General features: G+C 41.3%; 3 non-coding genes across 3 annotated transcripts; 1 reads left to right on the forward strand and 2 right to left on the reverse strand.

Annotated features, from left to right (window-relative positions):
• Positions 1 to 1,717: 1,717 nt before the first annotated feature.
• Positions 1,718 to 1,789, reverse strand: TRNAA-AGC (transfer RNA alanine (anticodon AGC)). The gene has a single exon. It is a non-coding gene; the product is annotated as a tRNA-Ala (tRNA).
• Positions 1,790 to 7,776: 5,987 nt separating this feature from the next.
• On the forward strand, positions 7,777 to 7,858 carry TRNAS-GCU (transfer RNA serine (anticodon GCU)). Its single transcript has one exon. It is a non-coding gene; the product is annotated as a tRNA-Ser (tRNA).
• Positions 7,859 to 11,925: 4,067 nt separating this feature from the next.
• Positions 11,926 to 11,997, reverse strand: TRNAQ-UUG (transfer RNA glutamine (anticodon UUG)). The gene has a single exon. It is a non-coding gene; the product is annotated as a tRNA-Gln (tRNA).
• Between the last annotated feature and the right edge of the window lie 2,663 nt (positions 11,998 to 14,660).

Genomic DNA, 14,660 nt, shown 5'->3' on the forward strand with positions numbered 1-14,660 from the left:
TTATTAAATATATTCCTATATTCCCAATATTTACTGTAAACAGATGGTTCCATCTATTAGACTAGACAAAGCACTAATTTTTTAATAAAAGTATTTCATTGGTTGTCCCAGGCATGTTCTATTTCACTGTGTCAAGAGGCACGTGTTGTGTAGCAGTCTCACTTTTAGAGAGGAATTGATCGGGTATGTCAGCCCGCTCCATCTGTTCTAGAGCTCCCCCATCCAATTTCACCTCATGGTTGTAGCAACCACTGATGATTGTGACCAGGATGCATTATAGCAATATCAGTTGCAAAATGTTGACTCTATTTTATCGTTCCTCCTGCATGTATTAGCTGTCATTCTTCTAAAGAAAAAAATTTTCCTCATCAACTGTATGTTTATCCTGACATACATTCTGTATGAAAGGTAGTATAAGTACTTGATTCTTTTCCTTCGTTTGTCAGCTTTCAAAATAATGAATCAATAACCAAAAACCTCCAAAGTCTGGATGTAGGAAGACCTGTGTGTGTGTGTGTGTGTGTGTATTAATTTTACAACCAGGTTCTTTACTAAATTGTCCATTTGTAGTAGCTTTTCTGTTCTGAGGAGTAGCTTCTAGATATATTACCCTACCAAGATATATAGAGAGAGCTTTATCCCTTCCTATCCACTACCTACACCTCTAATTACTTTTTCATGCTAAATTCCTTGATTAGTACCTCCATTATAGCATTAAAATAGTAACGATAGTGGATATCCTTATCTTGTCATGAAGAAATTAAATCTCTGTGACCACAGATACACTTAAAGTGACTTAAATAGGTGGTACAGATGATTAAAACTTACTAAAAATATATATTGTACAGAATTATTTTCCAGAATAAAAACTAATTCCTAGAAATCAATACGTTTAAAAGAGACAACTTATTTTTTTCCCCTCTCATATTATGAAACCAGTGTTTCAGACTAGGTGGACCTAAGCAAATCAGCTTTGATTTTTAGGTTGGTTAAGACATATTGTTATTGTGGGATACTTGTTTGTGTTGGCAAAGTGGAAGTAGTCGTTCACTCAGATTTATTTCTGAAATGAGCCCATGTCATTTATTTTGATTGAAATTTTCTTGAACAGGAGATATTTAGATGCTTGATCTCTCACACTCCCAATAAGTTATCTCAGCAAAGCAGCAATGGTCTGGATTCACTGAAGCAGCCAGTCTTCATTCACTCTGTATCGTTCAGTTTAGACTTGGAAGGCATCACGTACAATGACAGACAGTGCTTTATTGTTTCTCTGTGCATAGAACCTTGTGGTTATGACTGGAGCCCACTGCTTCCATATCTAGTGATTTAAGAAAACTAAGTATGGGGTGGTCGGACACTCATAAGGAAGAAATCATAAGATATTTTTCTGCTATTCCACTTCCAGTTTGGTTTTTGCTCTAAGAACTCTTCAGAATTCAGAAGAAAGTGAATGAAACCGAGAGTCTGTTGTTTTCTGTTTTCTTCTTTTCTGTTTTTAACTTGGCATCCAAGGAAATCAGGCCAATTATCTTTCAAAAACGCTTGTCACGTAGGATTTAGGACATTTCTGGTGGTGACAACGCTCTCGGGGCGAAACTGGGTACTACAAAGGCAGTACAGGTAGGCAGAAAATTGAATGAAAGAAGACACCAGGTTTAAAGGGAGAGATGAAAGGAAAAGTGGTTTGATCACAAATGCATCCTCTCAAAACTGGTGGAGGTGCCGGGGATTGAACCCGGGACCTCGTACATGCTAAGCACGCGCTCTACCACTGAGCTACACCCCCAACTGCAACTGATTTTCTTAGGATTCCTTTCGTGATTTATAATCATTATTTCTTTGCTTTTCAAAGTTTTAGTAAATTGCAGAGGGAACGTGAATGTAAAATTCTCCATTTGCGTAAAATTCTCCATTTGCGAAACAGACTGAGCAGCGGCCTCATAAGAAAGCAACAGAATGAGACTCCAAAGGAAGGAGGCTGAAAAGAGGCAATCTGTTGTCTCGACAATCTGTTGTCTCTCACTCTCTCCAGCCTCCCTCCATTCCTGCCCTTTCCACATGTAAGGCTTCAGGTAGCTGGGCAGCCGGGGTACCCATTGAGGAGGTGGCGTTGGGAAGGGAGCAGAGGTGGAGTGAAAGCGGGTCCGCGCCTGCAGAGCTCCAGTTCCCGCGTCCAGCACCAACTCCCTTGGAACAAAGACCCTCAAATCATCTCCATTTCCGGAAGCCAGAAAAATCCACTGAGTGTTTCGTGGTGATGGCAGGGAACATCCCAGCGAGCTCACGATGTCCTGGACAGTAGGCGCCCAGATCGTCCAATTTAGCAACACTTACCTCCGGCAAAACCCTGGAGTCCCATTGCCTTGCGGAGCTAGTCGAGTGTGGGCTGGGCTGGGCTGGGATGTTATTTAGATAAAAGGTGAGCAGGCAAGGCAGGACTGGCTTCTGTTTCTCCGCGACCAATCCCTTGGGAACCAGGGAGCTATGAAGAATTATTAGTACCTCGGAAGGTTTGGGAAGCGGGGAAGCTTCCTATACTTTAAAGAGTTGGCCCGGGCCCAATTCACATGCATTGATTTCTCCGGCACGTCCAGCGCAGTCTCTCTTTTTCTCCCTCTGAATTTCAAACTTATTAAAATTTTGAAAAAAATAAAAATATTACCCCAAATAACCATATACCTTTCACCCAGACTTAGCTATTGTTAATATTTTACCCCATGTCCTCCCTCTCTCTCCCATGTGAGAGTAAGCTGCAGTATATCATGTTCACTTACCCTTAAATACTTTACTACATAACCACTGTACGATCATGAACTTCAGTGAATTTAACATTAAATAAATAGCTGTATTTAATCTACAGTCTGCATTCCAATTTGACCAATTACCCCCTAGAGTACAGGATCTAGTCTAGTGTCAGGTATTGTATTTAGATGACATGCCTTTAGATTTCTTTAATCTGGGACATTTCCTCAGCCTTTCTTTTTTTTCCATGACATTAATGTGCCATTTCAATAATAGTGTATTTTTTCTTTTATTTTTAAAAATAGAATGTCTTTCACTTTGGTTTTTGACTGATGTTTTCTCCTGATTAGATTCAGACTATGCATTCCCCAGTGGATTACTATGTAGATAATGCTGTGTGCTTCTCAAAGTATCATACCTGGAGACAGGTAAGGACTCTCTGTCACTCACTGGTGAGGTTAATTTTGATCCTTTTGATCCCTGCTTTTTAGGACAGTGATTTCAGACTGCAAATATCCTGTTCCTCATCAAAATCTCCCCCAAGACTTAACATGCACAGTCTGAGCAAATCTTTATTACGATTGTTACAGAATAATGATTTTCCAACTCCAGTCCTTCCACCATATTTACAGTCAGTGCTTGGCATGTTACTAAACAATCATTTGTATGGATTTCTAGTTTTTTGATGCTTTATAATTGATTATGATACTTAACTACTTTGGTGCACAAATAGTCCCAGATTTGGCCACTGAGAGTCCCTTCAAACTGGCTTCCTATGTCTGTTTGAAATGTCTCCCTCATTTTTTTGAGTCCTTTTTACTTTCTAAGCCACTGTCTTGTTCACACTCTCCTAGACTGAGTCTGTCCTCATGTCCAGTAAATAAACACCCAACACTGGGATTCTGCTCAACAGAAGTGGATGAGGGAGCTGATGATCAGGATGAGAATTTGGGCTGGGGAATTTGTTTTTGTTTTTTTAACTGAGTCCTACCTCCTCTGATATACCCAAAGCAAATAGGGGTAGGGGGGTGGAAATCACAAACATCAACTTGTTAGATGAAAGAAACTAACAGAGTGTATGATTCCTTTTGTATGAAATTTTAAGACTGCCCAAACTAATGTATGGTATAAGAAATTAAGTCATTTCCTGTCTTGTGGGTAGTGGCTAGAACAGGACAGGAGAAGAGCTTCTGGGATACTGGGAATGTTCTCTTTCTTCATCTGGGTGTTGGTTACACAAATGGGTTCACTGTATGAAAAGTTGCCAAGTATAATTTGTGTACTTTTTCTGTATGTTTGTTATACTTCAATATGAAGTTTTCAAACACAAGAACAGTGTTCAGAGATATGTTATTTCAGTCGCTGGGGGGTTCCTCTTCCTGTTTCTGCCTGGGGTTTATCTCCACAAGAGATTTCCCTTCCACGGTAAAGTGTTTACCAAGGATATCATGATTAACCTTGAAGTAAAAGAAAAGAGCAATTCGTTATTGTTTCCTGAGATATGATGTATAGTGGCTAATACAGAGCATCAAGATGCACTATCAAAGTTCAACAAGAATCTTTTTATGTGGGAAAAGGAAAATTAAATGAACTAGTTTTTGGTAAGCTTTTATCTTCAGAGTACTAGAGAATTGTATGTGACCTGAATCCCCTGATTTAGTGTTTCTACACTTAAGTGGGAGTTCTCTTTTTTCTCTTTCTGTTTTTTTTTTGTTTTTGTTTTTTGTTTGTTGTTGTTTTTCCATTTTGTTCTTAGGCAGACAAGGCAATGAGAAGTGATATCTGGATCGTTTTATTGGCATTCCCCCTCCTAAAATACTCTCAAATCCAATGGTGGAGTCTTGCCTCTGTCCCTCCAACTTGCAGCTCCCTCTGGAGATGCCCAAACATCCTCAAGATCAGTACTGACAGGGCCAGATTTCAGGTCCATACTCTCCACAGGGCAATGCTCTATAGCATATATTTCTTCTTCTTCAATTTATACTCATTTTAACATCTCATCAGAAAGTTCTTAAAAGGTTTTAAGAAACCACAAAAGAGGCCTAAGGAGCAAATTAGCAAGATCCCTTTACCTTCCCCAGAGGTCATGCTGGGCAATTCTGCTTTCTGCATGAGAAAGTCCAGTGAAACCTAATGTGAGACAGACATTTTTCAGGAGCAAACACCACTTGGATTTTGCAATAGAGAACACTGGCCTAGGGAGAAAAGGGGAACAGTATTATCTATTTGTTTACAGAGCCTTGCAACCTGCCAGATTTGGGGGTTGAAATGGCCTTGGAGATGTCTCAGGTGCCTGGGTTGGATATGTTATTTAATCTCTCTAAATCTCAGTTTCTTCACATGTAAACTGAAAATGATAATACCTATATTTCATGACTGTTGTGAGGTTTAAAGAAGAAATGTACAAAACTTTTATTCACTGGGACCTAGAACAGAGTGTGCTTTTACTATTTGGTGGCTATTCTTATTGTTGTTGGTATTAAACTGGAACTTCTCAGCCTGGAGTAATCTCGTTGTATCCCTTTGATAACCGCCATCTTCCCCAGCTCAGGAATTCCCCATGTCTTTGGGACTGTATATTATTTACTGGTCATAAGGATCTCTGAAGATACAAGGGGAACCACAGGGAAAAATATGACCCCTCTGTGAAATCAATCACATTACAGAAAAATGTTCTTTAAATACTTTTTCTCAGAAAACATGGTCTGGATAACAGGCTCACTGCTGTTAGAGAAAATAAGGATCCAGGTAATTTTTCGATGAGAAAAAAGGTTTTTTGTTACCTATGGAAGTAGAAATTTCCAAAACCTACTTTAGGTTAAATTGTTCTTTATGGATTTTTGGCAGGAGAAGGTAAAGAGGAAAAAGCTATGAGAGTGGAAAAATAGTGTTCAAGAAGGATTGAAAATAAAAACTAGGGATCACACCAAGCCCAAATACTCTGGCTTTTCTGTGGGAGAACTCACACATTAATAATATTTAGAATGAGAAGAGTAGAGAAGAGAAAAGAGGAGGACTAATGACTAGATTGAAGACAAAATTAGATGTTGTGCCTGTTTACAGTAAGCATCGTTGTAAAGTTTTCCCTAAATATCTCGGAGATATGCCCAGGAGTTATATCACTGGGTTCAAAAATATATGTACTGTGTAAGTCAAATTATAGCCGTCAAAGATATCTAGGTCCTAAACCCTGGAACGTGTAAATGTTACCTTATTTGGTAAAGGAGAGTGAAGATATGAATAAATCAAGGGTCTTGGTATGGGAAAATTACCCTGGATTATCTGGATGGGTCCTAAATATAATCACAACTGTCTTTATAAGAGGGAAGCAAAGAAGAAGAAGGCAATGTGTGGACTGAAGCTAGATGCTACACTGAAGGCTTTGGAGATGGAGGAAGCAGCCACAAGTCAAGTAATGCAAAGAATGCAGCTCTAAAAACTGGAAAATTAAAGGAAATGTTCACCAATTATGATTGACTAGAAGCTCTGATGGACCTCCTACTTCCCAACAGTTAGCCCCTAGATAGTGCACTCTTTGTGACATTTCTGGTCTCACAAAGAGTTGGAGAATTCTCTAGGGAGGTCACCCAAAACAAACAAATATGATATTATATGGGGCCTAAAGTCATTCAGGAGCACATGGAGCACAGGTCAGGGTGACTAGTGATAAAGCTCTAGATGTGGGAGCCCTGCCTAGGGTGCCTGGGAATCAGAGCAGTTGGGAACAAGAACTGCAGGAAGCTGACCTGGATCAGCAGAGGAGCAGGTTATCTTGAAGCCAAATGGCAATAGAAATACAACTGTGGGGATGAGTATTTAACATCAGAAGAGCAGAGAGGTGGAGGAACTGAGCCTGGACTTCTCCTTATGGGCCAAAACCTGTAGTGGGAAAGAAGTGGTTCAGGGTATGTTGTATGTTGAAGGTGAGTTTATGAAATTCAGTAAAGGAACATGAGAGGGAAAGAAGAGGGTCACTCTTCCAAAGTTGAGAACCGAAGTAGAGATTTCATAGGAAGGAAGGAGCTACAGCATTTGGGCATGTGAGAGTCTTTTCAAATTTCTCTCCAAAACTCTGCACTAAATGTAGAAAAGCAGTTGAACCCTAGTGAGTGACAGGGGTTTATTGATGCTGAGTTTATTTGAAGTTGTCAAGTTCAGCTTCCTCCTGGGGGTGGGGAGGGTGGGGAAGAATGGTGGTGGTGGTGGAATTGTGGAGGCAAGAGGGAAGGAGTGGATATGGAACTGGTGAAGTGGCCTGCCCGAGGTCACACGGTGAGTGGGACAGAACCACAACAGGACCCAGGCGTCCTGGCTCCTGCACTAGTGAAGATTTCCCCACCTGGCCCTTCTTGGTGGGGAAGGGCCACCAATCGGCTCTAAGACGCCAATCTGCTCTAGAAACAAAACGGCCCGGTCAGGACGCTTGCGGATTTTCTGCTGATACTTTTTTTCAACCACGTTTTCACCCGTTGTTGTGTGTCGCAGACTGATGAATCCCAAGCCCCAGAGAAGGTAACAAGACCGAAATGAAGGAGTCTTTCAGCAGTCCAGCATATTTCAGAAGCAAATATAAAAACTACAGAGCCAGGTTTTGATGTTTCCTGGTCTCTCCCAGAAAACAGGAATCCCGGGACGTGTTCTAATCAGGACGTAGGGAATTCGGCCCCTCGAATTCAGAGTACAGCGGCAGAGGCACCCTAGTCTCTGGGAGAACACAGGGCAGCTGACTGGAGCCGCGTCAGCAAATCAGGGTTGAAATCCTGGCTATGTCCATTCATTCATGTGTTCAACAAGGACCTATGTATTTAAATACTGACGTGTACTGGTTTTACCTGTTCATTTTGTATGTGCCAAGTAATCGAACCACTCTAAGTGTCATTTTCAGTTTTATGGTTGCTGTGAAATGTATATAAAAAATATCTGATTGTGAGGATTGAGTCAGGATTAAACCAGAAAAGAAAGGCAATTAGATATAGTATGACAGAACGGAACTGCAGTAATGAAGGACATGATTTTGTCCCAACATCATCAGACGAGGTGGCCGAGTGGTTAAGGCGATGGACTGCTAATCCATTGTGCTCTGCACGCGTGGGTTCGAATCCCACCCTCGTCGTGAGGTTCTCTGGACCTTAATACTTTCAGGGCAACCACTGTGTGAGCAGGGTGTTCTTCACTAACTCACTTGCTACTTGTCATGTGGATAGTGCCTGTGAACATCTAATATAGCAACTTGCCTCAGAGCGGGAGGTGTACTTATATACACATGGACTTTTTCGAGGAAGAGCGATATAATAAAACATTGCCTAGATATACACAACAAATTATTATATGTTGTGTTACACTTGCAGGATATTTTCAGCCTATTTTTAACTGTACTGCAATTTTCACCAAGTTTGTTAAAGAGACAAAACTGAAAATATATCCCACATGACATTTCCTGTTAGATCCAAGGACTCCTCCTCTAGCAGAACAGAAGAATGTCAATATTGTGTAGTTTCTGCTGTGATCTCCAACTTGTCAGAACTTTGGGGCAAAATATTTTTATATGTATATAAAATATTTTATAAAATAAAAGTTATTTAAATATTTTATACATAAAATATAGTTTAATTTAAAATTATTTAAATATTTATGAAAATATCATACATATAAAGCTATACAGAAAACTCTTGCATCCTTTCTTATTTTCCAACCACCTAATTACATTTGCCACAGATAGCCATTGTTATTAATTCCTTCCAGAATCATAATAAGCATATATGAATATGTACCACGTGCAGTAAATATATCTTTTTATCTCAAAAAGGGGTAACACAAATGATAACATAATATGCATACTGGTCTGTACCTTACCCTTTTCCCCTAAGCAATATATCTTGGAGTACTTTCCATATCATAAAAAAAAGTGACAGTTTATGCTTTTCCAAGGACACATGGTATTCCAACATATGAGTTACTGTATATTATTTAACCAGCCCTCTATTGGACATTTAGGTTTTTCCCCCCATCTTTTGCTTTTACAAACTATGCTGCAATGAGTAACTTTATACATTTATATATAATATTATACAGAGAGACATTTATGTATAAAGTTATTCATATATATGTAATTTTGAATATGTGCATTTGTATACTGCAAGATATACTTGTATACTGCAAGATAAATTTCTAAAAAGGAGTTTGCTGTGTCCTAGGATATGTGCATTTGAAATATTCACACCTACTGCCAAACTGCCCTCCAAAGGAATTTTATTAATCTGTACTCCCAGCCAGTAATGACTGAGGTTCTTTCTCCCTTCACCCTCCCCACTATGCTATGTTGTCAACTTTGGCTTCTCTGTTATTTTAGTAGGTGATAGTGATACCGCAGTGCAATTTAATTTTCATTTCTTTTACTACAACAAAATATTTGTTACATTTATAAAGATAGAATTTTTTTTGCTTTATTTTATTTTTTTTTTAAGGTAAGAGCAGTATTTGAAGTATGATCTCTAGGCTGCTTCAAGTGCTTGTTGTGAATGAAGAATTCTGGGCCTCACTCTTGATCTATTAAATTATGATCTCAGGGAGTGTGCTCTAGAATCTGTAATTTAATAAAGCATCCAGATGCTTCTCATGTTGATCTTAAAGCTTTGTGTCTGGCTGAGGTATCTATGTATTACATCCAATCACCCAGAATGCTCTCTATTTCTGTAAATGTTCAGCCCAGGAAATCTGCTCCTGCCTTAAATTTTACCAGCCACATCCTCATATCTTGGACAAATTTTAAAATCTGTTTTTATATCCTCAGGAAATTAGCTACCATTAATTCATTCAGTCGTCTACATTGGACACACATTCTCTACATTTACTGCACCCTCAAATCCTGAGTTAGCTCTCTTTTCTGAAAAAGCAGTTTTCCCAGGATGTGTCTATCAGTTCTTTGAGGAAACTGTCAAAGAAAAATTGCACCAGATGGAGTCAAACAGACAAGGAAGACTTTAAGACTATTGCAATCAGGAAGATTAAACTCCATTTGGAATGCAACAGAGGCAGCTGAGGATTTTTAGCCAAAGGGGCAGAGTAGGAGTCATTGGGTGGAAAATTACTGAAAGAAACTTGATTAAATATCAAGAGTGAAGGAAGGGGAACTTGACTGGACATCAAGGGTGTTGGGGGGATTCTAGATAAACTGGCTTAGCGGGATTCTTGCCCAGACTGGAATCAACAGGATTCTTTACTAAAACTGGCCTGGGCAGGCCAAAGATGGTTTGTAAGAGGGCTCAGAGGAGCTTGACACAAGTTTGGTCAAGGATGGAGTCCTTGTTAATATCCACAGGGATTCCTTCAGCTTCCTTAAAGAATGGGAGATCCACAGACCAGATAAGGTCCCTACAGAAGTGTCCACATGCTCTCCCAGCTTGTTCTGCCTCCCTATATCAGCTGTTCCTTGGCCTTCTCTCCAGCCCTGGGTCACTTGAGTGCAGGTACCTCCTCCAGCCAGGTATGTTTCATTACTGTAACTTAGAGGCTTGGAATAATGTCTGAGTTGCTGAATTTGAGCTAGGACAAATGGGTCCTTGATGCTAAATATGACCATAATGATTATGTCATTAATTCTCCTTCAGTATTTGAGATGAAGTGGTTCTCCCTTTTGTTACATCATTTCCTAAAGTTCCAGGAGGGTGGTTGGAACTCTGGAGTCTATTTGAGGTTTTGGCTTTGGGTTAGGATGTTAGTGCTGCAGATGTCTGAGAACCACAGGCTGGAGGTGGCATTGGTTGGAGAGAACGCAGTTAGAAACACCCCACACCGGGAAGGCTATCAGGTCAGTTCAGAAGAGAGAGGATACTTTGGAGGATACTTTTGATCATACTAGCATCAACAGGGTTGAAAGAAGACAGGACCATACCTGCTAAGGCAACACTCCAAGCAGAAAATGTTATTTCCCCCTGCAATTAGCATCATCACAGACCATCTAAGTAGAGATACAATCAAGTGCTCATAGTGGGAAACAAAAGAATCTGTTTTCATAAACTTAGTAACCTTACTTTGTTACAAAGTCTCTGTGTAACCAATGGTAAATCATAATATGAGTCAATGAAATATTTATAGTTTAGTGAGTTACTGGAATTGGTGAGAGTAGGACTTGATTTACTTTTTGGTTACATATGAGAACATTAAAATGTTGAAGCAAGAAGGAACCTGAAAATAGATCACTGGATTTAAGGGTTGTCTATTATGACATAGAAGAGATTAATTTGTACAGAACATAGATACCTGTCTCTTCCTAATTTAGTTCCTGTCCAGCTGAAGGAAATCTTTCGTCCCACTCGCCTACGTTTCTCATTCTAATGGCAAATGAATGGCTATCTAGAACTAACTGGACTTTCTACGTTTGATCAGCTTTGTCTCCAACGTGATCTCTGTCTACAAACAGAGTACTTTTTCAGGGGGACATTTCTTGACCCTGAGCCTCAGCTCCATAGAACCGTTTCCCGGGTGCTTCGGGTGCAGGTGTTTGACACTTTCTGGGGAGGTTGCGTTCAGAGGTTCGCTCCATTTCCCGCGGGCCCGAGCGGCGGGAGAGGGGAGACGCGGGGAGAGACGTGAGTTTTTCTGCTTGGACGGCAGGAACTGCGCGCTCCGCGGCTGCAGGCTTTCGAGGAGTTTCCAAGCCGGCTTCGCCTTTGAGGTGGGTGATGAGAACGAGAAGGAATGAGAGAAGGCAGAGGAGAGTGAACTGTCTCGGTGAAATGGGAATGGGAAGAGGAGGTGAGAAGTGACCCCGGACGGAGAAAGCGCGCTCCCGGCCGAGGCTCGGCGACTCAGCCGGCACGTGGGGTTTTAGGCTTAGGAGCGGGCGCGGCGAGGAGGCCTTGGTACCTTGGACGTTTTGAGATGCGGTCTCCATCAAGGAATTGCGCTGCTGGAGCTGTTCCGCCCGAGCCCTGAAAAGTTCATGAGGTTGCTGGGAGGCTGACCATTTCTAGTCAGCCTCCTTGCTATTGAACTTTGTGCAATTGGAAAGCTTAAATTTAAAGAATTCGTTAGTTCCCAGGAGAAGTATTCTGTCCTTTTGTTTGAACAGAGTCGTAGAATCCAGTACTATTGCACACGACCACAAATGTGTAAAGCAGAGGAACGCTTTCTTTCCGGTTCAGATATGATCCCAAGAACTATAAAATGTTCCCCTGAGAGAGGTCCCACCGAGATTCGAACTCGGATTGCTGGATTCAAAGTCCAGAGTGCTGACCATTACACCATGGGACCAACCGAAAAGGTAAACTTCTGTCTGTAATCATAGTTAAATATTTCCTTCATAAGTTTTCAATAGCTCTAACCCAGAAGAGTTAGGTCAAGCTTCAGTGAGACCCCGCTGATAATGAAATCTGACGCTTTACTGTCGCTGGGGAAGAGGCATTGGGCAAAATATCATTCAGGGCAATCCGGGCACTCTCTCTTCTGCTTCTGTTGGGATCATAAATTAATTTTTGGAAGACCAGCAGAGGCGGATCCAGATTTTGTGAAGTCTGAAACTTACACAAGTTTCCTAAAAAGGACACAAGGGGGTCCTTTTTAAGAAAAAGAATAGACATTCTCAACAGATACAGCTACTGTAAAGCATATATAACGTATCAGAGGAAAAATTGGAATAAAAAGAGGCCGCAGTCTTAACTAATTTCCATTATAATATACTTTTGCAAGTTTTACAAAAACATATGTTCATACAGGGCGACCCCTTCCAGGGCCTTGGAGAGCAGTCTTGACACACTTAGTGAAGCTCATGATAAATACCCCTCCAAAGAGCAGTTTGGCGATATCTATCAAAATAATATCTACTCAGCAATTTTTCTTTAAAAATGCCATCCTACAGAAATACAAAAAATTAAAAAATTAAAATATATGTCTAAGGATGTTCACTGTAATATTTTGCAATATCAGAAACTTGAAAATATGCCCATCCATTCAACGGAAATAATATACTAAAAAGAATGGGATAGATGTAGGTACCCACATGTTGGTTTGGCAGTTTCTGGAGAGGATTTAATCTAAGTTTAAAACAAATAAACACAACCTAGAAATTTGCTGAATTGTAATATATAGCATGAACTAATTTTTGTAAGTCATAGTTTGTGAGTTTATATATACATTTTAAAATAGCTTAAGAAGCGGAATTGGGAATCCGCTTCTCACTTTTTGTCATGTTCACTTTTGTGAGATATAGTCACTTTAGTAATTAAAAGTGAAAAATCTACAAAAAAAAATTAATGCCCTTCAGTAGAGGACTTAGAAGTCATGTTTACTCCATGCTGACTGCCTCCTGTGCTCAGTATGGCGGTGATCACAGAATGCAGAAAATGAAAAATGTAGAAGATAGAATCCCTGACTGCAAAGGGTTAACAGTTGGTTAGGGGGAAACCACAAAAGATAAGTGCAACATGTTAATAGTGGCTAGGAAAATGAATGGGGAGCTCCATCTCAGTCCTTTTGATGATCTGATGACTCGCGCACATAGACAAAAATTGTATATACAATTTCACTGGGTTTAGCGACTCACTCAAGACCATTTACAGACCTCAAAGGTAAAAAATTTTGATTTAGAGATCTCTAAAAAAGACCTTCTGATCCTTCAAAGTCTCTTGGATCAGAAATGCCAAAGTGTGAGTAATAACAGGGAACAAAGTAGAAGCAGAGGGAGAATGGGGAAAAGGAGGCATTCAGCAATTCAACAAATATTCCTCGGACATCTATTATTTATTGAGCGCTCTTAACAAGGCCGTGGGGGCAGGCTGGGTGGGGAGGAGGAAGAGGAATTAAGGCTGACACTTGCAATGATTCCTAGGCTTCTAGACCTCCAGCAGAATCCACCCGTGCCACAGCCTTTTCCTCTTGAAACAGCGTTTTCTCTTTGCTTACCTGCATCCACTCTAGCACTGCCTGCTCCGTGCATCTTCGAATACCTTGCCTGGCAGAGCACACTGCCTTGAAGGAGCATGAGCCAGGTGGGAATTTCCTGATTGCCCACCTGTAATGACTTGTTAGACTCTGAAAACACGTCCAGATTTTCCTTGTTAGGTTTCTGGGGCCAGTTTCACAGGACTGTTTACAGCATGGCTCACAGGAATAGCTACTCCTGTCGTTAGGGGGGAAGCTCACTATATGGATCTTGATTTTTCCCATATATAAAATGGAAAGAAGGAACTAGATCTTACATTTCTTTTTTCGAGTCTGATTTACGGTGAATGGGAAAGGAGACAGTGGCCCAAATCTAACGAGAAAAGGCCGGTTGAAGCCTACAAATTCGCTGACTTGGCATTCGCTCAGGGATGCTCTTCTACGTCTGTTTTAGGACGCGGCGGTGAGTACTGCGGGTCTGAGTGCAGCGACGGCTTATCACTGTGACAAAAAAAACAACAACCCAGAGTAGCCTCTACACTAGCGCTACTCCCACCGTGAAACTCTTTTCACCCGGGAACTGGGTAACTCGGGAGTTAAGTCTCTGTACCGTTTACAGAGCACTTGCCTCCGGGCGCTCACCAACGTTACCACGACCACCGAGATGACTGCACCACCTGGAATCCTAGAGCGGGCCGGAAGTGAGCGCTGCTCCCCCGGCCTGGCGGGAACGTGGGAGCAGCTGCGTCGGCCAGGAGTGTAGCCCGCGGCCCATTTCTCTGGCTTGGCGCGAGAGGGTCCGAGCTTCTCTGAAGGGAAGTGCAGGCGGAGGGAAGGTTGTGTCTGCGCGGCGACAATCGGGCCTCCTCCGCAGACGGCTAGCCGTGTGGCAGGAGCTCTTCGCCCTCTCCACGCGGGCCTGAGCCACAGGGAGCGCCGGTTTCGGAGAGACCTGTCTGGTTTCCTTGGTGGAGCTCGTATATCTAGGCTTTATTTAGGGCCAAAGTCTCCGCAGTTTTCTGTCTCGCAAGTAACCT

Source organism: Phocoena phocoena, chromosome 10 (assembly GCF_963924675.1).
Source record: "Phocoena phocoena chromosome 10, mPhoPho1.1, whole genome shotgun sequence".
NCBI lineage: Eukaryota > Metazoa > Chordata > Mammalia > Artiodactyla > Phocoenidae > Phocoena > Phocoena phocoena.